This window comes from Nylanderia fulva, unplaced genomic scaffold (genome assembly GCF_048542155.1).
Source record: "Nylanderia fulva isolate GAGA-0341 unplaced genomic scaffold, ASM4854215v1 Scaffold31, whole genome shotgun sequence".
Lineage (NCBI taxonomy): Eukaryota > Metazoa > Arthropoda > Insecta > Hymenoptera > Formicidae > Nylanderia > Nylanderia fulva.
The window spans coordinates 828,150-855,057 of record NW_028190379.1 but is presented as its reverse complement, the minus strand read 5'-3'; the positions used below and the strand labels follow the sequence as shown (position 1 = coordinate 855,057).

The following is a 26,908-nucleotide window of genomic DNA, read 5'->3' as shown; positions in this document are numbered from 1 at the left end:
AGAATTATAAATTGATAATATAATTTAGAATATATGTAAAAATGTTTAAAATTTTACTATATAATTTAGTAAAGTTGATCAAACATTTTTATATCTTATTGTAGAAGATAATATTTGTTATTATGATAAAAATACTAATCTCAGAGAAACGTTTTTAAAATTCTTGCAATTTGTTATTATCTTATGATTGCCATGAATTTTAGGATAAATTTGAAGACAAAATTCTTTCTGTGTATTAATTGTGTGGCGTATACATTATGGATCGAAGTTATAAGCTATCGTACAACTGGACGCCAACGAATGTCATTATGTTAAAAAATTAATATCGGACTTTACAAACCAGAAAGGAGTACGAGAAAAAATTATATAAGCCGCTGTCGGTCATCATGATTAATTTAGTTTCATGCGAAATGTTCATTTAATACAATGGTTTGCAATTAATGAATAATCAATCAAAGATTATATATTACATTGATGAATATCACGAATATGTCTTTCGTATTCAATAAAACATGCAAACCGTATTCTACATATTAGGCACATGTATTGTTGTCCGGGATTCTTCTGGATTCTATTTATTGGCGGGATCCTCTTCTGACAACTCTGTCCTTTACTCAAAATCTCTGCTTTTACGATTTTCTTTTTTTTCTGTTTGAATTTACATTGCTTGGTTTCTTGATTATTAATCACAATCTTTTATTTGTGCAGCTGGAAAAATAAATGTAATTTTTCTAAAACACAAATAATTCTAATTTAAGATATTTAAAAAATTTATTTTGTAAACTAAATGATTTTTTTTTTCAAAATTTGTTTTATAATTTTATTTGTAATTGGAATTGTCATCACAAACTCCTGCAATAATTAATATTCTGTTCTTTATTTATAATGAAATTTATCGAAGGTGAGGTATTTCTCATATTTAAGAAACTTTTATATGATATGAAATGTATTACGTACACGATTATTTTTTGAGACATGAGAAATCACAGACTTCGATGTATTATTCCAGAACATAAAAGAAATTTACTAATAACTTGTACCATCTCCAACTTATTCTACTCAATTAGATATGCTTGTTTTTGCTCATTATTTTTAATGTCGCCGTCTAATAATGTACTTGTAATATATAGAAATTTATACGACTGATAATTAAAATCCAAAGATAAATTAAATTAAAAAAAAAAATAAATGTTTTGTTATTTAATTAAACTCATGAACATCTTGTGTTTTTTAACAGATTTTGTTATTTAAAGTTTTTCTTCTTTCCAGTTGAAATTTATTAAAGCTCGATTTTTTTATTAATTTCATTTTAATTAACGATATATTTTATCAATTAATTTTTGTTGATGAAATATATAATAGAGATATTGTATTGTATGTATATATATATATATAATATGATATTACTATTTACTTTTTCTTACTTTTTCTTCTAGAATTCTTTTCTTACTTTTAGTTCTTTTTGTATTAAATAACTGTTGTCACTGTTATTATTTTTTCTTAGTTGTTACTGCTATACTAACTGCTGTTCGTTTATGGATAGATTTTACAGTGTACAGGTAAATAAATAGCAAATATGGAAATCGTTGAACTAAAGCACTTAAAGATGTTTATAATAATACACAGATATTTTTTCGATTTGCCGCATAATCTTGTCATATAACAAATAGGATATATTGAAAATCCGCGAAATCGTTAAATTTTAATATCTAAATTAAAGCAGAAGATTTATTTAATCGACAAAAAATAATATATAAGAAAAAATGTTTTAATTATATAAAATAATTTTTATGATGTTGCATTTCTTATTATAATGATGAGCATATAATAAACAAGCGCTGAAAGCAAATGACTATTTGATTTCTGATTGATATTGATTTTTTCTAACAGTTTCACACATTTTTTATTAGTTTAATACTACTTTATTTTCAAATTCTACATTCGTAACAATCTGTTCGTTTGGAAGATCTCCGAGATTTACAGATGTAACAATAGTAGAAAGGGGAATAAGGGTATAAAGAAAATAATAGTTCACTGAAACTTATCTTTAATGTACACATACATAATTATATACATATGATAATTTATACACGCGGAGAGAATTTTTGGTTATATTTTACCATAAAACTCATTATATATTTTATCGCGTTTCGTTGTAATAAGTCGACAATTACTATGCTGCATGTTAAAATTATCATAAATGATTAATTAAATTAGATTGAAAATATTATGCTACCATGTAAAATTTATATAAAATATTTTGTATCGTACTTTTTTTGATATCTATTTCATATATATACTACAATTACAATTATAAATGTAGAATATATAATTATGAATATATATTTAAAAATGTTTAAAATTTTACTATATATTTTAGTAAAATTGATCAAACATTTTTTATTATCCTTGTTATTATTAATTTGTTATTATCCTATGATCGCCATGAATTTCTGGATAAATTTTAAGATAAAATTCTTTCTGTGTATTAACTGTGTCGCGTATACATTATGGATCGAAGTTATAAGCTATCGTACAACTGGACGCATTGTCGTTATGTTAAAAAATTAATATCGGACTTTACAAACCAGGAAGGAGTACGAGAAAAAATTATATAAGCCGTTGTCGGTCATCATGATTGATTTAGTTTTGATGGGAGATGTTCATTGCTTATTTATTACGATTTGTAATTACTGAATAATAATTCGAAGATTATCTACAAATGTGTATTACGTATATGAACTGCTAACTCCATGTAAGTCGAAAACGTTATATTACAACGTTCACATCTATAACAAATGGGTGGTACGCGTCCGGTATCAGTCATTGGCCAGTTTCTTCTTCTTATACTCTCTGCTTGTATGATTTTTAGTTTTTTTTCGGTTTGAATTTACTCCACTTGATTTGTTGATTATTTGCCACAATCTTTTATTTGTGCAGCTGGAAATAAAAGCAATTTTTGTAAACAAATAGTTTTGATTTATATGTTTAAAAATTTTTTTTATAAAGTAGAGAGTGATTATTAGTTTTTTTTTAGATTTACTCTTGTAATTTTATTTGTAATTCGAATTATTGTCGTTACAAACTGTTGTCATAATTAACATTCTGTTCTTTATAATTTATATAAAGAACTTTTTCTTGATAATTTATTTTATCGAAAGTGAGGTACCATATTCACGAATATTTTTATGACATGAAATGGATTACACGATTGTCTTTCGAGACATGAGAAATCACAGACTTCTATGTATTAAACAAAAATATATAAGGGGTACATGGTGAAATGTAATGAAATGGCAGCCAAGTCTAATTGAACGTAATTAGATGTGGCGTTCTTCTCGATAAGAGATTGATAGTAAATACACATCTTACAGTAAAAGTCGAATACATATAAAAGTAAGAAATATACTAATGAGCAGCGGTCTAATAATGTACTTATACAGAATTTATATGACTGACAATTAAAATTGAAAGATAAAAAAATTTTAATAAATGTTTTGTTAATTAAAAACACTTATGTACAACTTATGTTTCTTTATAGATTTTCATATTTAAAGCTTTTTGTCTTTACAGTTGAAAATTCGTTTTTTTATTAATTTAATTTTAATTAACGATTTATCAATTAATTTTTGTTGATTAAATAAGTAAAAAAGATCATGTTTTTTGTGTATATATATGTATCACTGTTATTATCTTTTCTCAGTTTTTACTGCTACTAGCTGCTGTTCGCTTATGGATAGATTTTACACTGTACAGGCAAATAAGTAGCAAATATGGAAAACATTGAACTCAAGCGTTTAAAGATGTTTATATATACTTAATAACACACAGATATTTCTTCGATTTGTCTCATAACATTGTCATATAATAAAAAGAATATTTTCAGATTCTGCGAAATTGTTAAATTTCGATACCTATATTAAAACAGAATATTCAAGCGTCAAAAAATAATATATAAGAAAAAGAATATTTTAGTTATTGTATAATTTAATTTTTATGTTGTTGCGATTTTTATTAACGATAAAATATAATGAACAAGCGCGGAAAGCAAATAACTATTTATGATTGATATTGATTTGTCCTGACAGTTTTACACAACTTTTTTTATTAGTTTAATACTAGATACTTTATTCTCGAATTCTACATTTGCAACATTCTATTTGTTTGGGAGATCTTCGAGATTTACGGATGTAACTATAGTAGGAAGGAGAATAAAGCTTAGAGAAAATAATTTACGAAACTTGTTTTTAATGTACACATATGTATTTATATGCATATGATAATTCATACACGGAGAGAGTTTTTCGTAAAATTTTACCATAAAATTTATTACATATTTTGTAGTGTTCGGTATTAAGTCGAAAATTATTTTGCTGCTTATTAAAATTATTATGAATGATTAAATTGGATTAAAAATGTTATGTTGCTACGTCAAATTTCTATAAAATATTTTGTATTGTTATAACTTTTTTGGTATCTATACACCCAAAAAAATATTTTGCTGATATAGTTAGACGTTTAGTTAATTTTTTATACCTAGAAAATTTTTGCTGTACTTGCAATATCATTTTTCTGAGTGATTTTGACACCATTTAACACAATTTAACCATTTAAAACACTTACAATTATAAGTTGATAATTTGAATATATTTAAACATTTTTGAAATTTTAATATATATTTCAGTAAAATTCGTCAAACATGTTTCATATCTTATGCTTTTAATGTGCATATACGTATTCATATACATATGGTAATTCATACACGGAAAGAATTTTTTGTTATATTTAACCATAAAATTCATTACATATTTTATCGCGTAGTTTGGTAGTAATAAGTCGAAAATTCCAATACTGCGTGTTAAAATTATCATGAATAATTAAATTGGATAGAAAATATGCTACTATGTAAAATTTATATAAAGTATTTGGTATTGTCATAATTTTTAGTAGTATCTATCTTCCATTTAAAACACGTAGAATTATAAATATAAAATATAATTTTGCAAATATTTAAAAATTTTTGATATTTTACTATATATTTTAGTAAAATTGATCAAACATTTTTATATCTTATTGTAAAAGATATTAATATTTGTTATTATAATAAAAATATTAATCAAAAAAACGTTTATAAAATTCTTGCTGTCTATTATTATCCCGTGATTGACATGAATTTCAGGATAAATTTTACGATAAAATTCTTTCTGTGTATTAAATAGGTCGCTTATACAGTATGGATCGAAGTTAACAGCTATTGTACAACAGAACGCATTGTCAGTATATTAAGTAATTAATATAGGACTCTAGAAACCGAAAAAGGAAAGAAAAGAGTGCGAGAATCGCTATCGGTCATCATGATTGATTTAGTGAATGCGAGATGTTCATTGCTTATTTGATACGATTTGTAACTAATAAGTAATTATAAATCAAATATAAATTAGATCAAATATTATTTTTTTTTATGGAATGCAGATATGCGAATAGTAGTCAGTGAAACTTGTAAACTCCATACCACACTTATGACATTTATATGATGTACTGGATTCGGTCATGTTTATGGTATTCTTCTGGCTTTTATTCATTGGCGGGGTCTTCTTCTGACCACTCTGTCCTTCAGTCATAGTCGCTGCTTGTATCATATTTTGTCTTTTCGGTTTGAATTTACACCACTTCGTTTGTTGATTATTAGCCCAATCTTTTATCTGTGCAGCTGGAAATAAAGGTTATTTTTCTAAATAAATAATTTTGATTTTTATATTTAAAATTGTTTTTTAATAAAGTTGAGTGATTATTATTTTCTTTTTATAAATTTACTCGTGGTAATTTCTATCATCACAAACTACTGTCATAATTAACTTTCTGTTTTTTATTAATAATTAAATTTATCGAAGGTGAGGTACTATATCCACGAAAATTTTATGAGATTTGAAATAAATTACACGATTTTTTTTAAGACACGAGAAATCACAGACTTCTATGTATTATACAAAAACATATAAGGTTTATATAATGAAATGTAATGCAAAGGCAGTCGTATCTAATTCAACAGAATTAGATATGTCGTTCTTCTTGATAAAACGTTGATAATAAATACACATTTTACAGTAAAAGTGGAACAGTAAAAAATGTCAAATACATCAGAAAATGAGAAATATACTATTGACTAGCGGTCTAATAATTTGCTTGTAATATATAGAAGTTTATTAAAACTCGATTTTTTGTTTATTTTATTTTAATTAACGATATATTTTTTCAATTAATATTTGTTGGTTAAATAAGTAAAAGAGATATTGTATTATATGTATATTAATTAATGTTATATATAACTTTTTCTTACTTTTTTTTATAGAACTCGCCTCTTGCTTTTAGTTCCCTTTGTATTAAATAACTGTTGTCACTGTTATTATCTTTTCTCAATTCTTACTGCTACTAGCTGCTGTTCGCTTATGGATAGATTTGACACTGAATAGGCAAATAAATAGCAAATGTGGAAAACATTGAACTAAAGCGCTTAAAGATGTTTATTATAACAAACACAGTTATATTTTTTTATTTGACACATAACCTTGTCATATAATAAATAGAATATTTTCTACATTTGCGAAATCGTTAAATTTTAATATCTAAATTAAAGCCGAACATTTAGACGACAAAAATAATAGGAAAAAGGTTTTTTAATATTGCATAAAATAATTTTTATGGTGTAGATTTGTTATTAATGATAAAGTATTAATAAGATAAGGACAAAATAAGGAATTATTATATTATTTATGGTATATTGTATGAACTTCGAACTGCATAATACAAGGTGTCGCAAATATCGAAATGCATATCGACGTTTTATGCAGGTGAATCTGATGACAACTAATCAAATTCACTTAATTACAGCTATAATCTATAACTATACGTATACATTCTTAAACACTTAATACATACAGATCAGATAAAATTATAAGCGGATTGTATAATTAGAAATATCGGACGAAAGTTTTTGACATTAAAAATATTAGAAGAAAATAACTGAAATATAATGTTCGTTTTTATAATTATATTTTTCGATCGCGATTGAAAGAGAAAAAATATAGGAGAGAAATGAAAAGTAATAGAAAGTCGGAGAATGCTTATTCGATAAAGGATTTTTCGCAAACTGAGTCTTGTGAAAATAAAATATTATTTAAATAAAATGTTAATTAAATATTAATAGGATTACATTTTTTAGTTAATTTCATATCTGATTTAATTTAATAGAATTTTAATTTATATGTTTAATTAATTTGTATGTTGTAATTTATATGTTTAATTTATATCTTTAGAAGTTGGAAGCTTGTAAAAAGATGATGATTTTCCTTGACATTTTCGCGTGTTGAGGAAAAATTGTCTTCAAATAACCTTAGGAATCTCATTACTAGCTGATCCGATAAGTTTTAGAAGACTCTGTATGTTGATGAATCTCGTGAATCGTAAGTTTTTTCGAAATTGCATGCTCGATTATATATCTTTCTTCATTTTAAACCTAAGAAGAAATGACGTCTGTTAGCAAGAAAAATAATTAGAAGCATTAATAAAAAATTTGTTAAGTTGACAAAACCTTTCGATTAAATATTATTTTGTTAATTGAGCATATAAAAACATTTAAATTAAATATAACATATTAAATCTAATAAAACGTATATTTAGCTTAATTACTAATGTAACGTTTAATTAGCAAATAGTACCTAATTTAGTTGAAAAATTTAGTCAAATTTACAAATTGTTTTTTCAGCGTATATAATTATCTGCTAATTACGCACACAATTTTTTTATAAATTTACTGAGCGCGTAATTAGCGCACAATTGTATAATTTTTTAATTGAATTTACGCAACATTGGGAGGAATATAAGTATAAAGTACTCTCTGACTCTTGGGATAATAACGAGAGAAAACTTCTGAAAACTCCTTCGCACTTGACACAAGTGCGAATGTCGATTGGATGTTTTACGTATATAATTATTTTATAATGATTCGGGAGTTTCGTGAAAATATTTTCGCGCTTGAAGAAGTTATATAAGCTTTTCTGTTTTTTCTCATGGCAAAATTTTCCTATAATTTCTAATCGTCGCCAACGTTTCCTACGTTTTAATGTTTCTGTTTACAGTCGAGAATAAAAGCGCAAATATAGTTTCGCGTCGTCGCGGGGCGGATATTTCCGTCTCTCGTATACATACACGTGTGATTTTCGAGTTTTCCGCAGCGAGATAAATTGCATAAATACAGGTTAAGTCGAGACTTGCAATACGGATTTAATTATTCGAGCAAGAAAAACTGTGTGCGTGTATTATTCTCTTTGCTGACATCTCGATATGTTAATTCAGTAAAATTTGACTTTATAAAAATTAGGAGCAAGCTGAATTTTTCTGGAGACCTTTATTTCGATGTTCGATTAAAATCCTAAAAAGTTCCCTTAATTTTATCCAGTTTTTTATGAAGGGTAAAAGGGGGTAAATTTTAATTTTTGGCCATTATCTCGAAAACTATTAATTTTTCGCGAAAAATAGTTATTATCAAAATTGTAGCTCATAAAATGCTCTAGAAAAAAAGGTCATTATACTTTTTTTGTGGAATTAACCGTTTTGAAGATATAGAGCCAAAAAAAAAACGCGTCCAGTACTTATTTTTTACGAACTACAGACATTGCAACTTTACCGTTTTACTCTAAAACGATTAGTTACACGAAAAAAAGTATAATGACCTTTTTTGTAGAGAATTTTATGAGCTACAATTTTGATAATAACTATTTTTCGTGAAAAATTGATAGTTTTCGAGATAATGCCAAAAATTAAAATTGACCCCCATAAAAAAACGTTCTGGATAAAATTAAGGGTGCATTTCAGGATATCATTAGAACATCGAAATAAATGTCTCCACAAAAATTCAGCTTGTTCCTAATTGTTATAAAATGTTGCTCTTTTCAAGTTTAATTTAACTGGACTAATGTATCTCTCAAGCAAATAAAATAGAAAAGGCACCGCGAGGTAGCAAAAAATATGATAGAATAATCAATTAGAAATGAAATAAATTTTCCAGTTACATAATAAATATTATGCATTAGACAAAAAAATTTGCTCGTATTTTTTTGCGAATAAATAGCGAATGCAAATGATATTTACTGAAACTCGCAAATTGCGTTGTGTAAATTAATCAAATAATACAAATAGCGAAATTCGCATTCGATAAGTTGAGAACATGACATGTTAAACCGATGCGTATATGGGATTCTCGAATGTACAAACCGTTGAAACGTTTTGCCCGAAATAAATATCCGAAGCCATCGTTGACGCACAGTAATAATCGTTTATCTAATGATCCATTAAATTTTGATAGGCGGCCTAAAATTGTGTGAATTTCTAGTCGAATAGAGATTTGATACCGTTAGTAGACGCGTTAGAGAGTTGTTTGTTAGAATTAATTAGCGCAGCGTAATGGATAATATGTGGCAACAATGGGTTAATAACGAATTGCTCATTATCTCGATATATTATATTTGGTCCATAGGTCTCTCGAAAATTTCATTTTGAAGTAGATTCGCAATTACAACCCGTGCATCTGGTTTGTTACAATGCAATGTGGAAGAGAACAATGTGATTTTTGTTAAAGCAAAAATGAGATCCGAATATAATTTTTCTATATGAATACATATATATTTTTTTTCGATAAAAGAGCGCTGAATGCGAAGGTTTTAAATCGATAAAAAAATGTTGAATGATTCGCGAAATCAATAATATCAGGCGTCGCGTTGCTTCATCTTACAGGAATTTAATTTTAATGATATAGATATATTTTATATTAATTTATAAAAGCATCGTGACTTCTCTCTTAATGGAACATCGGAAACGGGAGTATCCTTTTCCACGGGTCTTATATCTCGTGAAGAATAAGGAAATGTTTACATTAACGAGAAAATAACTTTCCCGTTTTCTGCAACATCTCTCTATTTCACTTGGCTGCAAATCGACGCGGAGGCGGATGAAAGATATACACGAGGACGAAACGACAGCCCTGGGGAAAAATGTCACGGTAGCTAAATATACCGCGCGACTCGAACGGAAACTTGAAACGAAAAGTGTCCTACGTTGGCTTCCGTCGAGAGTCCAGGAGAGAGAGAGGGACGTATATATATTCGCGAGTTTCTTTTTTTCCTCTCTAAACAGAGAATGTTCCCTTTTGGGGGTTCGCGTGAAGAACGTCAATTTTTTTTTAAACTTTGGGCGAATCTCGTGATTTTTATATGAACGAAACACAGTAGAGAAATTTGTGTTAAAAACATGTCCCTAACGATCCGCACAAATTTTTGTGTTAATTTAACATGATAATGATATATTAAATATAGTGACACGAATACTGTGTTAATATTTTAACGTAAAATAAACGTAAATTTTAAGTAAAATAAATGTTGTGCAAAATTAACATAGTTTTAATGTAAAAATTAATTAAAAAAATGTTTGGTGTATCTCGTGATTTTTATATGAACAAAACACAATGGAGAAATTTGTGTTAAAACATGTCCCTAACAATCTGCACAAATTTTTGTGTTAATTTAACATAATACTGATATGTTAAATAGTGACACGAATGTGTTAATATTTTAAAATAAATATAAATTTTAAGTAAACTTAAAATAAACTTTGTGCAAAATTAACATAGTTTTAATGTAAAATTTAATTTAAAAAATGTTAATTTTTTACTTTTATCATCCCCCTTATATTATAAAATAAAATCAACATTTTTTTCTGTAAATTGTAATACATAAATCTTGTCACTAAATAATACAAAACATATTTATTGTGTAAAATTAAAAATAGACGCATGTTGGGTTATTTTCACATTTTTTCCGTTGTTTTAACAATTTAACATTTGAGTTTAATTAACACAACAGCAATATGTTAAATTAACACATAAATGTGTTAAATATTTCATACAAAATTTTAACAAGAAAACACAAATTTTCCAACTGTGAAGAATAAGATATTATCATCGAAAAGGGGATATTAATTAAGGATGTTAAGAAAGATTAGGACATGCAAAAAAATATTGGCCACCAAAGTTGAATTTTAGCTATCTCTATTACAGAAATTTAATTACCAACACAAAGAGAATTTTCCATTATATTTTACCGCAAAATTCACTACAAATGTCATTTGGTAATAAACCGAGAAAATTATCATGCTGCATATTAAAATTATTATGAACGATTAAGTTGGATTTGAAAATATTATGTTGCATTGGAAAATGTATATAAAATATTTTATATGTTTATCATTTTTTTTTTACCATCTATTTAAATTACTTGAATAAGAATCATAAGCTTTTAATATATTTTAAAATAATTAAAATTTTACTACATATATATCTTAGTAAAATTAACTAAATATATTTTGTATCTTATTGTGGTAGATATTAATATTTTTAATTGTGGTAAAAATATTAATCAGAGAAACTCTAATAAAATTCTTCCAATACCTTATTTTATCATAAATTGCAGCATAAATTCTAAGAGAAAATTCTCTTTGTGTATGTTTAAATATTAGCTAAAGGTGGTAATATAGGGACAGCAAAAAATTTAGCTTAGTGGCTAATTTAATTTTTGTCCGTGAGCGAGAAAGAAGAGACAGCAGTATTACACGGAAGGCTAAGGAAGATTTTCGAGCTTCCTCTTCGATCCGCGTGGTTTTCCAGACGTGGCTTTCGAGATTGCAACAGCCGCCGAGGGATCAAATTATCGATATCACGATGGAAACGGAGCTTATTGCTTCCACGTAAACGAGACGAAGCGTTCATAGGAACGCTACGTGAAGTTCCCGTTTGATATGGCTAATTGCTTGCCTCGTCCTCGGATGCTAACGAGTTATCTTTAGCACTTTTGTTTCGCGCGTAAATTACTCCGTGCCAGTCCACGTGCAATATTAATGAGAATCGTGTTGCGAGATGGGAAACTTAAGTACGTATTCCATTTCACGGGGATAACTTTTTCGCTATTATATTTATTGGAAATAACGTCCTTACAGAAATCTAAACGAAGCATATATGTATATAGAAGAAGAAACACAATTTATATGGATGTGAAAATAATTGTGTATATAGGGAAGAGAAAAACATTTTTTTTTAAATATTTAAATTTCTCCCTCTTTCTCGCGTGTGCGTGTTTAATAAAAAATAAAAAATAAAAATGTGTCTAGCTCTTTCTCGTTGAAATTGAAGTTTGTATTTCACATTGACAACTTTACTGAATTCTTTATTGCAAAATTAAAAATTTATTTTATATTATAATAGAAAAATTAATTTTATTATATGTATATATCAAAAACATTTTTTTAAAAATAATTTTTATTAACATTTTTTAAAAATTTTATAAAAAAATTATTTGCTCATTTTTTATGCAGTTAAAATAAATGTCGAGAAAGAATATGCATGTCGTACACGGAGAGAATTTTCTCTTAAAATTTATCCTGAAAATCGTGGTAATAGTGCGACAATATAGTATTGGAAGAATCTTATAAGAGTTCCTCTGATTAATATTTACTACAAAAAAAATATTAATACGTACATAGTAAATTTTACTAAGAATTTACTATGTACATATTAATATTTTTATTGTGGTAAATATTGTATTAATATTGTCGCACGATTACCATGATTTTCAGGGTAAATTCTAAGAGAAAATTCTTTCTGTGTGTTATCTACATTGAGAACCTTATAAAATTTCTTATTGCAAAATTAAAAAATTATTTTCTATTATGATAAAAATTTGTAAATTTTTTTATACAGTTAGAATAAATGTCGAGTAAAAATATGTATAAATGAATTAAAAAATTATTTTCTATTATGATAAAAATTTGTAAATTTTATTATACAGTTAGAATAAATGTCGAGTAAAAATATGCATATCGTATTACCTACATCAAGAGCCTTACAAAATTCCTTATTGCAAAATTAAAAAACTATTTTCTATTATGATAAAAATTTGCAAATTGTTTTATGCAGTTGGAATAAATATCGAGAAAAAAATCTAACACAAAATGCATATTGTGTTATCTATATCCGACACTTATGTATGTATATAGAGAGATTGCTTGCAACCATCTTGTCGCGGGTTTCGCGGCGAAAGCCCGACGTTACACGTTTTCTCTCTCCTCTTTTATCGTCTGGCAAGCATATAAGAGTGATCTTTTTTTTCTTTTTCTTCCTCTCTTCTGGCGCGCGCGTAACGGCTTTCGCGGTGCACAAAGGAATCTGATTTTCCGTTGCAACTTCTATATTCTCGCCGGCAGCCGTCAACTCCTCGCCAGGCGCTTTTCCTTCGCGCTCGACCCCGCCAATTATTTTCACTTCTCCGTCGTTTCTCTTCGCGGGGTGGCGAAGGCAGCCTTTGATTTTTACGAAACGTGCAACTCGGCGAAGATAAGGAATTTTCCGTCGCAGCTCCAGGCGCCCCTTTAACTCTCGCAATATCGGTTGCCTTAAAGTCTCGCCCGTCACCAAACTCTTCCCAGCAGGCCGAGAAAGCTGGGAGTCGATAATAGGGTTTCCTCTCCCTCGTGATACCAAGTCAATTTTTCTCTCTCGTAATAATTTAGATTCTATTATGAGAAGAGAGACAGAGATTATTTCACTCACTTTAGTGAATATTGTAAAAAATGATAAAAAAAATTTTGTATAAAAAAATTATTAATATATAAATTATCTATAATATAATATATGTATAACATCTAAAAAATATATATTGTACACTGAAAAAAATGCTGTTGATTCAATTAAACGTCGACGTTACGGGCTGCCATCAACATATGCAGTTTTCTCAGTGTATAATATATGTATATAATATATATTTTTATAATTATTATAATAGATATTATAATATTTATTACTTATATATTTTATTTTCTTTATTTTATTTTTAATTTAGCAAAATCTTGCAATCCAAAAAATGATTTATTCATATTTGACTTAAATATATACTAATATAATGTTCAATTAACAAATAGTAATTTAGTTGAAAGGTTTAGTCAAATTAACAAGTTTTTTTTTCAGTGTGTATATAATTATATAAAAATATTAGTAAATATTAAAAATAAAATAGCTTGCCGCGTCGAGTTAATTTCTGCTTGAAAGATCGACGCGAGATCGAGTGAGATTATTTTCCGTCCGCATTTCTCGATGCGCGCTTCTGACGTAACCTGGCAGCGTTACGTCGCCAGGTTGTTTGTCCGCGCCGCGGTGCGGCGCGGCGGTGCGGCGCGGCGCGATTAAGCTAATCGATTCAAATTTAACTTGGAAACGGGCGCGCGGATATCGCGATGCCGCCAATTAAATTTCGAGTGGCCGCCTCTTACGGACTTCCTGCGGGCTTAATTGTCTCGTTACACGTCCCGTGCTTATCGGCCTATGCATATATATCTATATCTACATCCACATAGGTTAGGCGTTTTGCTCGGCACGAAGGTCGACAATAATTACCTCGCTGCCCGACGCAGATCGTGATCGATACGTTATAATACCTACGATGCGACGCAATTCGCGACGAAGCGTTTTGCGACGATCGATTATTAGCTTCATAACGTTGCTCCTCGTGCGTCGCCGATAATCGCCTTTGTGAGGAGAATTCACTTTCGCCAAGATATTTTTATGGCCGCTCTTGAGGGTGTCTCTCTATCTTTCATCTCTGGAGAGGGAGCGCGTGTGTTTTTTTTCTTCTTTCACAGATTCCTCCCCGACAGACGCGCGTTCTTTATTCCTTTATTCAACCGGAATATTTGATGCGTTCGATATGCGCATCGTTTTTTTTTTATTTTTTTTTTATACGGAGGAAGCGAAATATTACGTAATCCCAAAAGTGGATCCTCCCGATTTTCCAGGTTTTTCTCGGAATGAAAAGTCATCCCTGTAATCTCATCTCGATCGAATGTGAAAAGTTTCACGAAGTACGGAACGGGAAGATCAAAAATTGAAAAACATGTTTTCAACTTGATGTCGCACGTTTTATGTATTCTGTATACTCTGATATTTACATTTCCACGGATCATCTCTTTATACTATAATGCGAAAGATCGCAATAACCGAGGCGCATTCACGCACCGAAAAAAAAGTCACACCGCTTCAACGCGTGCGATGATTGTCAGAAGAGTTAATCAAGTATTCGAGTTTATTTTGACATTTAGGACATTTCATATTAAGAGACCTCAATTTTCGGTCCGTCGTTTCCATTTGACGTTCCGACAAGTTCCGAATCTGTCTTCGCGAACAAGTGACTTAGAGTGACATTTTTCAATTTATTATGGGAAAAAAAGATCTAAACACGGATGAGAGTTCTCGTGAATTCGAAATACAGTCTGTCAGATATCCATCAGGGCGTCCGCAGGATTTTTTCAAAAGACAGCATGAGTACAATTTTTTTATTTCTTATTTAAAAAAAATTTTTTTATTGTTTTATATACTGTTATTGTAGTTTTATTTTTTATGTTAAATATGCAAATAAATTCCAGTGTTTATATTTAAAAGGAGAGCAAATGCTTAATTTGTTACTGATTCAAAGGAGGGCAACTTATCCCCTTCTGCGGATTTTTTTTCAGAGGGGAGCATGATTAAAATTTTTTATTTCTTAATTTTTTTATTGTAATTTTTTTATATCCTGTTATTTTTTTTATTAAATGTGCAAATAAATTCCAGTGTTTATATTTAAAAGGAGAGCAAATGCTTAATTTTTTACTGATTCAAAGGAGGGCAATTACCCCCTTTTGCGGATTTTTTTCAAAGGAAAGCATGATTCAAATTTTTTATTTCTTAATTCAAAAAATTTTTTTTAAATACTGCTATTTTATTTTTATTTTTTTATTAAATATGCAAATAAATTCCAGTGTTTATATTTAAAAGGAGAGCAAATGCTTAATTTTTTTACTGATTCAAAGGAGGGCAGCTACCTTCTTCTGCGGATACCTATGATACTATCAGGGGGTTGACCGAGATACATACATCTTCGCGCTCTTCTGGAGTTATTTTCGTAAATACGAATATTTTGTCGTCCTTCGCGAGCGAATCGCACCTTCACTCGTGATTTTCCCTTCCGCCCTTTAACGGGAAAGGAAAGGAAGGCGCCGCCAATTTATCACCGTCATCTCGGGCGCCACCCTTCTCGTCGAAAACGATGTCGTCGTTAGTGTCATCGGTCGTCGCAACGTGTCGACATTCACGTGCGAATAGGCGCAGCTGTTCGCGGGGGCGAGGACGTACAAATCGTTTTCCCTCTTCCCTTCCTCTCCCTCTTTCCGTCTTATACATCAGCTGATAGTCGATCCATCTCGAACTTTCTCTTATCTTTTTGTTCAATATGATTTGCGAATTGATTACGAAAATATTTTCCCTCGAGAAAATGTTGCAGATTTTGTCCCTCTCTCTTCTTCCTCCAGCTGAATTTAATATTCGAGAATTGATAAGAAAAAATACGGGCTAACTAAACGATCTGGGAAATTTTTTAGATGTCGAATTCTTATTTTAACAATTTTTAATTTTTATTTTTAAGTAAACATTATTTTTTTCTATTAATTTTTGAATTTACACGGGCCTAATAATTTGAAATTTTTAATATTCGAGAAGAAAAATATATATTAAAAAGAAAAAAAGAGTATGATGTAAAGATAAAATAGAAATTATATTGTCAATGAATTACAACTAAGATTTAATATAATTACTTAATACAATTAATTGTTGCAATAGTATATTACTATTTTGTATTACATACTATTGTGTATTACAAGTGCAGGCAAAGTGGCTTTGTGCACGAGGTGGCCGATCGCACGCCGCCATCTTGCGGCGGCACGATGCGGGAATAGCCGTGTTCAAAGTCATTGTCCACGGCTGAAGCCGTGGGCAATGTATTGTCCACGGCTTTAGTCGTGTGCAATGACTTTGAACGCGGCTCAGCCGTAGGCAATGGCTTTGAATGCGGCTTATTCACTCACCGCGTCGCCGCTAGATGACGGCGTGGGAAATCGGCCGCTTTCCGCACAGAAAACACGCACACAAAGTGCCCTTTTGCCTGCACGTGTAATACAAAAAATATTATGTAAAATGACGCCGTTAAACGAATTAATGGATCATAAGCTATATTATTGCAACAGTGATTTTTGTAGCTGTTGCATGATTTATCATTAATTATCCTTATCTGTGGGAAATTACGTTGTATTATAAGCGAGATTCTCGACGGAGGGATCTGCAAGATTCGCACTCAAAGATTCTGTTTGAGAATTCTTTCAAGAGCGGCGCATTTTATATTCCATTACTCTCCAATCACTCTGCAGCGTGACAAAAGGAGGCATAAATAATGACTAAACGGTGAATTTATTCTCCGCTTTATCGTCACTCTGTTCAATACTTCATTAAAGTTTTGCCCGCGCGATACTCTCTCGCGTGTAACGTAAAGAGTTCGTCTTCTCGGTCGATTTTCCTCTCCGTAGCTTCTTTCGGTAACGATGACAATGAAGTAACGACCACGAAAGCGTATAAATATTTGATATTCTTCCCGCCCACCTTCCTTTCTACCTTTCTCTTATACCTCGCATATTATTTTCTCCGCCAGAGAGTTTCCGAGAGTTTCCTGCTGTTGTCATTTTCCCTTCCACTTCTCTCATCTTTGCTCGAGTCGTCCAAAGAGACCCAAGTTTCTAGGACTCGATCGTGAACTCACACACAGACTTTTCTGTGTGTCAGGATCTTTTGCTTAGAACCAAATGTCTTACTAAAGGGTCTTTATATTTCGCTCTGACATCTCGGGTCAAGTGTCGATTTCCGATAGTTGCGAGCTTAGGACAGAGAATATCTGTGCAACGTATACGATTAGGTTTGTTGGTGCATTGGTTTATTAAATGTTACATAAATCTTGGTATGAAAAATACGAAGATATAATGAAAAAAATATTAATATCTATTTTTTAAAAATCTATCCCATACTGACATGTCAAAGTTGGAATTTTTCTAGCAGAAATTTAACTAAATATTTGTATTGCTACACGAAAAAGAAATCGAAATTTTAGCTATGGTAATTAATATTTTTAGCTATATTTTAACGGAAAATTTTATAGCTAAAATATTACCTATACGAAAATTTAAATATACATATTTTTTAAATATTATTTTTTGAAAATTTATCTTACTGACATGTCAAAGTTGGAGTTTTTCTAGTAGTTTAACTAAATATTTTTATTGCTACACGGAAAAAATTTGCCATTATAGTTAAATTTCAGCTATAGTAATTAATATTTTTCAGCTATATTTTGACGGAAACTTTTATAGCTAACAAATAGACAGCTAAAATTTAGCTATAACAGCTAATTTTTTTGCGATAGTTCGTGATTTTTAATGTCGGATAACTTGTGCTTTAAATTCGAAATCTGCAAATCTTATTAAATTAATAATAATTTATTTCAATACTTCCTAATAAATCATTTATTTGAAACAAATAAATATTTATCTGTTTTGACAAGGATTTCTTATATTAAATCAATATTTTTCACATTAAATCAATATTCTTATATGTAGTTTCAAATAAATAATTTATTAGGCAATATTGAACTAAATATTTCTTCGAATTCAATAACATTTTTTTTAGTGTAGTGAAGTAGATTTGAAATAAATGCATACGATATATTTACAACATTTCTTGCAGAAGCGTAATGAACAATTTGAGATGTAAAAGCGCGCGACGTAGTCATCAGAATCAACATTCAAATATATATATACAGTGTGCATTGCCAAGTTATACGTATAGTAATAATACATTCTTCGATATCGCAAAACCGGTTCATTTATTCAAGAATCCGTGCAGGGTTTTGAAGCGTTCGCGGTGACGTAGAAGCGCAAAATTGCAAAAAATTCAGACTTGTTTCTCTTGCTTAAATGCACATAAAAAGGAAGTGGAACACGAGCGTAAAAGCGAAGCGCGGCGACGATAAGGAATGATGTCGCGCTCGAGAGAAAGAGAGAGAGAGAGAGAGAAAGACGTCTAAGACGTCCTTGGGGGGGCCCTCGGGTTGTCAAGGTGAGCGGAAAGCGAGCGTAATTGTCGTTGAACTGGAGACTCGTTCGCTCGAGCGAATGTGCACGATGATTCATTTATGAGCGGCGCATGAATAAACGATCGTACGCGAGGTAAGTCATTCATTTCCCGAATGCGGAGAGAGGGAGAAAAGTGCGTCGTCATCACATCTCGTCCAGTCAAATTAAACTTCGACTTCAACAAAATTATAATCAAGCTGAATTTTCCTGGAGACGTCAGGACGTTTTTTTATGGGAGGTAAATTTTAGTTTCTTGCCATTATTTTGAAAACTATCAGTTTTTCGAGAAAAATAGTTATTATCAAAATTGTAGCTCGTACAATTTCCCACGAAAAAGGTTATTATACTTTTTTTCGTGGAATTAAGCGTTTCAAAGAGATATAGAGCGAATTAAGAAAATGTGCACATTTACTATAATATGTAACTAATGTAAGTTTTACTCAAAAACGATTAGTTATACGAAGAAAAATATAATGACCTTTTTTGTAGAGAATTTGATGAGCTACAATTTTGATAATAACTATTTTTCTTGAAAAATTGATAGTTTTCGAGATAATAAACTAAAATTTATCCTCTTTTACCCGTCATAAAAAACGCTGTGGCTAAAATTAAGGGTATTTTAAAATTAAGGGTACTTTTTATTAGATCATCGAAATAAAGATCTCCACAAAAATTCAGCTTGATTATAATTTTTTTGAAGTTTTGCCCTTTTCTAGTCTAATTTTACTGGGTTATATATTTCGCGGTGTAGCAACGTCACATTTTCGCTGTTTCTCGAGTAATGAGAAACATCAGTTTCGACGACGACGACGGAAAGGAAATCTGAATATTGTGACAGTTTATAAGATCTGGAATTCGAGATACGCTGCACGCGTATATAACATAATGGAGATCATATATATATGAAATATAATTTAAGGACAGGAAAATAGCTCCTTTAAATCCAAGAAAAAGAATCATTCTTTTTTTGTAGAATTTTTATTTTTAAAATATATTGACTTTTTTTTAAGGTTTTAGAAAATTTTACATCATAATTTCGAGAGATTAAAATTGTGGAAAAGAAAATTTATGTTTCCACGCACTTTACTTTATGCTACGACGTGTTGAAAAAGTTTCGTTCTATTCAAAATTAAGTATATTGTAAAAACTTCGAGTACTCCAGAGAAAAATTTGTCGTGAAAAGAAATTTTCGTGGTTTTACATTAGCGCAATAAATTAAACCATTGAAAATAACGGATTATTCATGGGACAATTTTCTTCCTTCAAAGATTTTTAAAAGTCACATTAAATATATAAATTAAAACAAAAATGATGAAATTAATGTGACGGACGACAAAATTTTTACAAAAATTTATGTATAGAAATTGTTCAAAGTTATATAGAACTCTATTAAATATGACAACATGGTGGCTATAGAGTATAATAATTAATTACAATCTTTCTGTGATATAATAAAATTTTTTACATTTAATATTTAATAACGAAAATCTCATTAATTTTAATTTTATTAATTTTCCTTTGCAATAAATTCTTTTAACTGAAGGCAGTAATAATAATACTTAATTTTAAACAAAACATGAAACTTTTCTACGTCATGTATTTTAATGATTTTGAAAGGAAGAATTTTAGACGATAAATTACACTAAAAAACTGCTTTTTTATTTTAGCTTTAAATTTCTCGAATTGTAACGCGATGAAATCTTTCTGGTATCAAAATCACATGTTGAGCATCAAAAAGAAACTCGTAAGAAATTATTCTTCCCTCTCGAACTTTTTTCTGTTTTTATTGAACCGCAAAGAGTTCCCTCTCACGCATAATTTAGATTGCGTACGAAAAATCTCTACATAAGTCTTCGTTCGCGTGACGTCGTCGAGTTATAGGGGGTGGTGGCGCACGTCAGTGGCAGACTTCGTAGGCAAACGGATTGAATTCTCGAAATGTAATCAGGCTTGGTATTTACATTATAACGTACATACATACGTATGCGCGAAATATTTCGTGTGTAGCACTTAATCCTATATCTCTCTAATTTGCCCCGATATCGAGACATTCCGAGGACGAGAGAGAGAGAGAGAGAGAGAGAGAGAGAGAGAGACTTGAGAGAGAGGATACAGACGTTATATAATGGCGAAGGAATCGCGCGGAGATTCTAGGAATTCTCGGAATCTCCCGGGGCGCGCGAGCCTTTATTCTCAAATGCGAATCCGGGTTATATGTACGTGCCACGAGTTCGCCTCATAAGCGTTTCTCGGGGAACTTTGGGGTGGAAGGGATGGTTTTTGCAAAACTAGCTTGTCGCGTTCAATCGGAAAATTGTGTATAAGCGTTTGAATAAATATCGGGACTCATGTGGAAATTGTGTTAAGGTTTTGATAAGGGGTTTGTTCTTTATTGCTGCACTGGTGAATTAGTGCAACAAGTTAAACTGAGATAGATATATTTTGTTTTACTCTAACTTACTGCACCAATGTGTACACTAGTTCACCAGTGCAGCAATAAAGAACAAACCCAATGTCTCTGTTAATTTTTCCTAACTTTGTTAGGGTTCTAATGTGGAAGCCCAATAAGAACATTTAAGGTTGGTCACGCTTTTCCATCAAGGTCCCTTAAAGATTTAGTAATCAGGCTCTATCAAGGCCCTGATTACTTAACCTTTAAGGGCCGTCGATGGAAAAGCGTGACCGACCTTAAAGGGTTCTTATTGGGCTTCCACATTAGGTTGCCTTATGGGTTTCCCTTATTGGATTAGGATCTTTATTGGTTTCCTTATTCAGACCATACATTAAATTAGCTACTTAAACCTGATATCACCTTACTAGAACTTCATCTGGCAGTAATGTGGAAATCCCTTATAGGGATCCCACGTTTAAGCTCTTAAAGGGCCCGACATTTTTTAAGGTTACCCTAACAATTTTTTACATGGAGAGGAGAGGAAAGGAAAAAAGAGAGTTATCACAGAAATATGTAGTTTTTTTATACCGTTCGTTAGTTTGTTCCCTATAAGAATTTTTCCTGATATTTTCTCCTTTGGATCAATTGGCGATTTTACATTTGTAATGATTTCCAAGAGATATCACTTTGCGGGAGATAAGTACGTGATTAATAATTATGTCGTCATCAATCATTTCTTGGAGTTCATATATCTTATATTGATTTGATAATAATGAATGCATTGAATTTCGAACACCTTTATCTTTCGAAACGTGGAATTAATCTTATGAGAAATAGATTTCTTTATGGAGATACTTTGTATGAAATATTAGGATGTATTTTTTCCGAAAAACTTTGAAAACCTGATATTCTCAGAGCATTTTGTCCTGCCTCTTTGAAAAATCAGGATGTTCTTATAAAATTTGATTAAAATTCAGAGGATTTAAAAAAAAACTCCTCTGATAATTTTACTCTTATTTAGGAATAATATATCTTTGCAATTTTTGCAAGTTTTTATTAAATGTGATTTTTTACCATTTATTTTTAGTATGAAGATCTTACGTAAATTTCATGGAAAATTATTAATTTTTTTAATAGGTAATATTGAAATAAATTATAAAATAAATAATTTAATAAATGAATAAATAATAATTAATTTAGATAATTTAGTACATTTCTTGAGACGTTTATAATAAATTATTTTTTGTTTTATATTTTATATTTTTGCATATTTTTAGCGTTTAGATATTGTGACTTATCGCACTTTGTTATTATCCAAATTAATTTTACAATTAATAAATTATTAAATGCAAAAAATTGCATTCTTAACTTTGCATTAGAAAGCGCAAACAAGAAAGAAACTTATTTTAAAAAACCGCATCTATATGAATTTTCTTATTTTACCTGGAATTTTAAATAAAAATACCTGAATAAAGATCAGGGAATTTCCACAGAATTTTTTAAAAAGATTCGAGTGTGGACACTCCGTCGTATTGATTTAACAATATGTCTTACATTGAATTTTCGAATTTATCGTATATGCACAAATATGGAGATGAGAGAAATAATAAAGGGATAATTATTTTTGACGAAAAGAGTTGGTTCGCGGGCGACAAGGAGATATTTACGTAAGAGAAAAGCCGCGCTTAAGGGAGTAACGACCGTTTACACAATCGATTAATGGTCTCGTAATGGTCTGGTACTTTCGTACGACACGACTTAACGGGAGAACGAGGCGCGATAAGGCTCGTTCTATAATACGTCGTATGTCGCAGTCGGATGTCGGAATGTAAGCGATGGTCCAATGTGAAAATTTCTTTGTATTACACGTGCAGGCAAAGTGGCACTTTGTGTGCGTGTTTTCTGTGCGGAAAGCGGCCGATTTCCCACGCCGTCATCTAGCGGTGACGCGGTGAGTGAATAAGCCGCTTATTCAAAGCCATTGCCTACGGCTGAGCCGCGTTTAAAGTCATTGTCCACGGCTTCAGCCGTGGGCAATGACTTTGAACACGGCTATTCCCGCACCGTGCCGCCGCAAGATGGTGGCGTGCGATCGGCCACTTTGCGCACAGAAAACGCGCACAAAGTCACTTTGCCTGCACTTGTAATACAAAATAGTATGTGTATCACGTGCGGATTGACAATTGGTCAATGGAGTGCGACCACCTCACACGAGTGAACAATTGTCAACTTTCCGCACTTGATACACAATATACTATTTTCGAAAACAAAATTTTCTCATTGGACAATCGCTTACGTTCCGACGTCCGATTGCGACATACGACAACTGTAGAACGGGCCTTAGTCCTGGTCGTAATTCATAAGAAATTGACCAATCACAGTTGATTATTTTTGAAATGTGATGTGTCAATCTCTTACGATTATTTTTTAAATAATTGTGACTTGTCAATTTTTTACGACTTACGACTCTATTGTAGACCAGGCCTTAGAGCGCGGACAACTAAATACGTATAACTCTGCGAAGGAAGTAGAGGGACTCTTATCGTCCGACTACCCTGTATAACATTTTCTGCTGGTCGTTCTCGATCCATAGAGTATTCGCGACGCGACGGACGGCTCCCAATCTGTCCTTTCCGCGGGCGCGCGATATGCAAAGGTAACCCACATTTCTCCTTGGGCACGTAAATATTTATCGTCCCGGATCCCCCTGACGCGGTATAGTTGCTCCGCAAACTTAATGAACTTCGGCCGCGCTAATCTAGTCTCTAGGGTATAATGAGAACCCAGTTTCGCAGTCATCGCTCCGTCGCGGAAGTTATCGGTCTAGTTATTGAACGACGGATCGACGTGTTTTAGCGCCGAGAGAAAGAGAAAGAGCCGATTTTCCAAGGGGCTTTTAACGCCAAAGATTCTGGAAGCGAAGGCGATGATCTTCTTCTCTTAAAGTGCTTTATCGCGCGAAAAAGCGATTTCCGATTTATATCTGGAGTAGCCGAACAATTCGCGACAGGTGTTGCGAGCTCCGCGTTTAATTTGGTTTTTTTTACGCGATTTTACGACGAGATTTTACACGGTGGTATATCGATGGCGATCCATGGCGGTCTTAATCGTTCCGCTTTACGACCTCGTAAAATACGTCGTTAAATTCTATCGCGGATACTGGTAATAAATAGCGCCGGAGATGCCGACGTCGTCGTCGTGTCGATTCGCCGGAATCCTTCTGTTATGTAATTGGACAGTTTTAGACGAAGTTAGCGCGAGGGAGATTATCTTGCGTGAAGTTCAGGCCAAGCTTGAAATTGCATTGACGCTTTCGTAAACGTGTATAGAAGAAATAATTCTATAGAGCAGGAGGTAAGGACAAAATAAGAAAGTACAGGATAATATAAAATAATTGTAGGAAAATTAATAAAAATTATATATTATAGATATAAAAATATTTAATAATATAATAATTATATTTTTTTCATAGAATTTTCCTCTGATTAATATTTACCGCAATAAAAATATTAATATCTACTACAATAAGATATAAAATATTTTTAATTAATTTTACTATGTACATAGTAAAATTTACTACATATATTATTAATATTCTTTATTGTGGTGTAAATATTACAATCGAAGAAATTCTTTTAAAATTCTTCCGATATCATATTGTTCTACGATTATCATAATTTTCATTTTTAAATTATCTCCGTGTAAAAATATTTATATATACTATGTAATTAATATATAATTATAAATATTAATTATTATAATATGATAATAAATATTTTAAGTTTTTTCCTTACAACATTTATAATTATATATTAATTATAAATATAACAAAATCGTATATATTTTATTATATTTAAAATAGAATATTTTAAGAAAAGAAATCTTTTTTACAATTTTGTAAAATTCTCTCTCATTTGAAATATCTAATAAATACCGAATTGTTTTTTCTCTTCTCATTTATCTTTCGAATTAATTATAAATATTAATAATTAATATTATAATTAATAATTAAATATTAAAAATTAATATTAATTATAAATATTAATAATTATAAATATAACAAAATCGTATATATTTTATTATATTTAAAATAGAATATTTTCAGAAAAAAAATCTTTTTTACAATTTTGTAAAATTCTCTCTCATTTGAAATATCTAATAAATGTCAAATTGTTTTTTCTCTTCTCATTTATCTTTCGAATTAATCGACCGGAGCCAAGATATTATTCTTAACTTTCCTACGACGGAAAGAGAAGGAGAAGTCGGTGTCGACTTTGAAGTCACTTGCGGGCGGCAAATCGCGACCCTCGAGAGTGCCGGACTTGGCACGTTTCCCATCTCGTCGAAGAAAGAGAACCGAGCAGGCTACCGCGGGTGGTCCCTCTTAATTAACTTGTTTCGTCGCGCACTCGAATGCGGAAGACGCTATACGTGACGACGTTCTACAAATCTGTGCGCATTAGTCCCTCTTACGTGCATTAAGCGTGTCTCGCTTCATTCTAAAAGTTTTGCCTCTAATCGATAAGGAAATTCATCGTTTATACAATGTTACCGTAGCAACAATTTTAGTTGAGTCTGTACAGTCTGAACCTCTTCATATAAAAACAGCTCATGTATGAATACACATTATCATCGCAATTTCTCTCCACGTTCCGTTTGGAAAAAAATTCATTTCTTTAAAAAGTAATATCTTTGAAACTAAACGGTGGAAAAAATTTATTATTTTTTTTTTTTTTAAATAATCCCACACTCATATTGTATATCCCACTGGTTTTTTTTATTAAAATCGTAAGATCCGTTCTATTGTTATATATTAAAATGTGATGAAAATGCCATCCTTTCACGTGGTGTATAGAAAAAATGCTATTTTTAATTGTAAATAACTGTTAAACTAAACGGTGAATCGACTTCAAAATTTCGTAATCGATAGATATTAACTTCGTCTACAACATATTAAAATTTCTAAAAATTCGTAAGAATTGTGAAAAACGATAGAACTACCTTAAAGCCAATTTGATATAGCCTGTGCTTCAATCTTGCATTTTTGTTTAACTTGAGTTTCTTCAATATTTGTGTTAAATAATGTTACTTGAAAAGTTTTACATATTCCGCAGATGTATAAAGGTTGCGGTTTAAATTGTTAAATGTTTTATGGAGACCTTGGCTTTCCAGGGAAGTTTATTCACTTTGAAATATCTATCTGTATTTTATGTATGTGTGGTATATATTTGTTCATCTATCTATTCTTGGAATAGATAGATCTAGTAATAGAAGATATCATAGTTATAATCGAACTACGTATAAGCTGTACATTTTAGAGTATGTATTATACATGTATAGCGAGATTTAAATATTTTTGTTGAATCGTACACAGTAGAAAAGCTTGTTAAAATTTTTGTGTTAAATATTTAACGCATTCATGTGTTAATTTAACAT

At 30.6% G+C, this 26,908-nt stretch overlaps 1 protein-coding gene and 1 long non-coding RNA gene across 4 annotated transcripts in view; one reads left to right on the top strand and one right to left on the bottom strand.

The window, feature by feature from the left end:
* Pde9 (phosphodiesterase 9) overlaps positions 1 to 26,908 on the top strand; it is a 268,013-nt gene that overhangs the window by 93,001 nt on the left and 148,104 nt on the right. The gene's annotated exons all lie outside the window — the stretch shown is intronic.
* On the bottom strand, positions 4,232 to 6,474 carry LOC146722469 (uncharacterized). The gene is made up of 2 exons (XR_014925160.1): positions 6,338 to 6,474; positions 4,232 to 5,710 (listed from the first exon to the last, which is right to left on the bottom strand). It is a non-coding gene; the product is annotated as an uncharacterized LOC146722469 (long non-coding RNA).